This window comes from Coturnix japonica, chromosome 3, assembly GCF_054131305.1.
Source record: "Coturnix japonica strain WE chromosome 3, WE-NBRP24, whole genome shotgun sequence".
In the NCBI taxonomy this organism is placed as follows: Eukaryota; Metazoa; Chordata; class Aves; order Galliformes; family Phasianidae; genus Coturnix; species Coturnix japonica.
The window spans coordinates 55,049,288-55,052,857 of NC_140665.1; positions in this window are offsets into that span (position 1 = coordinate 55,049,288).

Sequence of the window (3,570 nt, forward strand, 5' to 3'; positions counted from 1 at the left end):
TTTCATCTTTGCAGCAAGGCAATGAGACAGACCATGCTGGCTCTTTTTCTAGCATCTTAAATCTCTTCTAAGTCAGGAAAAAAGAGCATTGGTTGTTTTGGAAGATATGTGTATGAAACTGAATTTCTCTACAATTTGTCATTTTTTTCCCCCTTCTAATAATCTTTATTTGAGTTACTGTAGGTATTTCATACAAATAATCTGAACATTAGCATTACAGCCAGTCTGGCTGTATAGCTTCTTGCTGTATTTGTTCTAATTGTAATACTAAGGACTAAAGATGTTTTCTAAAAAAATTATCTAAATATTTTATTTGGAAAATTATTAATATCTTCACAGAAACACACTGATGTAAGTTTCAAGAAAGTAACTTGAAAAGTTCTCTTCTGAGTTATATGAATCAACGTGACCCCTCAAATGCCTGCAAAGTGCTCTGGACATCAAGCAGCTTGTTTTTCTTAATATTTCTGTTGTCCCTGGTTTCTTGGATTCACAACAGCTTGAGAACACCTGGGAGAAAAGTTTCCTGTCTGTCCTGTAGTGGTATTCTCTTTAGTCATGCCCAAAAACAAGTGTCCATTTTTCTTAAATGACAGGTGGATTGAAAGCAGTTGACAGAAGAATGACAAATGTGATAGAAGATTTAGATGTGTTAGTTTGGAGGAAAGGTAACTGCGGGGAAAGGCTTACCTTAAAATAAACAGGAAAACAGAGAGAAAATAGCTTTCAATCGTAGGAAATGGGAAAATAGACCCTGACTGTTTTTGTTGTTGTTGTTGTTTGTCTGGTTGTTTTGTTTGTTTGCCTGTTTTTTATAGATAATATGGTGGATTAATAAGTTGTAATTGATTCAACACAAGCTTAGACTAATTCGTTATAAACGAGGGGGGGTATTTTAAGTAAGGTGTGAAACATCCCAAGAGAGATATGGCATAATATTAACAGAATCAATGAGGATTACAAAAATGAGATAGTAATAATCAAGTTAACAGATTTTAAATACAACACTAACAGTTGTGAGAAATCCTGCCCACCCAAATTCTTATTGTATTGAGCCTCATCACTGCAAATTTAAAGTCAATGATGATTGGAACAGACAGTGGCACTGAACAGAACTCCTGTGCCAGCCAGTAGAAGATCCATGCAGTGAAGAGGTATGGAGAGCAGATCCTTCAGAGAAACCAAGAAGAAGCAGTGAAAACAGATATACTATCCTGTGGCAATTATGTATGCTATTTAGGGGAAAGGCACCTGGCTACCAAGGATGAAAGAAAAACCTCAATTGCCAGATTCATGGTCACACATTGATAACTGCTTCACAGCTGGCTAAATGCTATCCTACAGTCTAATCCAAAGCCTTTTGAAAGTAATCAGTCTTTTCATCAATTTGAACAAACCTTGGATCAAGCCTTTAACCTGCTGTCTCAGGAGAAAAAGCTGATATACAATTAATGTTAAAGAACAAGGAAAGCATTGAAGTGTTCATTATAAACAAAAAAGAACAGGCAAACTCTTGCACTTTACATTTACAAATTGAAAACCGATGAGAAAACCCAGTGGTGATCTTGGATATTTAGCAGAAACTTAAAACTGCCACTGACTAACACCTTTATTTACTGTGAGTACCCACTATAGACCATAGGAAAAGTGATAAATTTGCCATAAATTTATAGCACCAATTTGTTGTCATGAGCTTTGTGCAGTGAGAAATGAGATTTGCATGAAACTGAAATTTATAGGGGGGGAAAAAAAAGCTGTTACTTGTCACCTCAGATCTAACTTTACTGCACAGCATATTTTCAGTGACAGCTTGTAATGCAGATCAGATAATATGCTGAATGTCATGGAAATGATTCAAGGTGTCAAAATAAAGCATAATTATTAAAACAAATCAGAGTGAGGAAGAAAATGTAATAGAACAAGAAATGAGCATACCTACAAAAAGTTATTTTGGTCTACATCTTTTTTGAGAGCTACAGCAAAATGGTAGAACTTAGTATGTATGTTTCTTTTTTAGCACTGAGCTCTGTTTGTAACATAGCAAGGTCTGTGAGCATACTCATACCTAAAAATGTTTGAGATGAAACAGTCTCAGGTATTTCCTTATCTATATTTTGGACTCTCTTTTAGTTGCATATATTCTTTATAGGATAAGTCCTCGTGACCAAAGAGGGCATGTTGCCATGGCTTTCAGTTTAGCTTGTGACAATGCAGTTAGCCCAGAAAGAGAGATGCACAGCTAAACATTGTGAACAATGCTAGACCAAGAAAGGCTTATGGGCCATCTAGTCAAGAATTGCTTTTATGTGACAACACAAGAAAATGTCTTCCTCAGGTTAAAATATGACCCCCTTTTAATATGGATGATTTAAAAGAAATGTATTTTTGTCTTTACTAGTAATGTGACAGTTGCTGAAGCAAGGTGGAAGGTTTTAGGTCAACAAATATAATATTTCATTGCTTTTTTTAATCTCTATACAATAGGGCTGGATCAGTATTTTACAACATTTATTGTCCATGTCTGCTACCAGAATTTCAATAACAAGATCATGATTTTCTTCAAATACAACCACATCTATAACCATGCATGCTACTATGCAAAGTTACGTACCAGAGAATATGCATGGTGTCACTGTTCACAGTGGATGTTGATTTCATGGTCCTTATCACTTAACTGTGTGTCCTTGTCAGATGTACTTGGGGCTTCAGTATAGGCCTCTCAAGAACTGCAGTGAAACTTGTCCATTCTAAGCAATGTAAGATGTGAGTGACGTCTGATTAGTTAAGACACCTAGTATCAGCTGATATAATGGCACTCTTCTTCAAATTAGTAAAATCATACTGATTTAAGACTATTTGGTATGGCCTACATCTGAAATTCTTCTGTATTTTACATATTCTGGTGAAAAAAATGATCTCATTTACTGATTGTTTCTCATATCTATGTGAAGGAATATCACATATCTACTTAAGTTTGCAAAATTACTATGTAGAAAAAAAAGTATTCTTGAGCAGTCTACAGAACTGCATGTTCTCTGAGAGCCTTCTGTTCTCTGCTCTCCAGGAAATAAATGCTATCTGCTATTCTAATATTGATTTTTCATTCCTCATCATATTTAGTCAAGCCTCTCCAAACTAGCCATCAGCTATTCTAACAAAGGCTGAACCAAGGAACAGAAGGAGGGTGGGTCTGATTCAGCACAGCCTATTCTCTAGACTACCCCAAGTGATCTGTTTTTTAGCAGTTCTCTTTGCTCCTAATGAGCTGCATCACTGATGGTGGTGCAGATTCAAGCAAAGATCTTCAGAGGCAATCCAGCAATTTAGTCTCAATTATTATTATAAAAGCATCTTGTTCAGGTACTAGTTCAGTTTGCACAATTTTTAGCTGAGTAAATTTTGGTCTAATTATATATATATATATATATACACATTATATTTATATCAACAAGAGAAAGTAAAGTAAGAAGAAATGATGTATGATGTGAGACCAGATGCTGACTGCCAGGGCAGCGAAGAACGCGGGTTGGTTGGACAGCACTATGTGCTGATGGCACCGTTCCTGGGCTT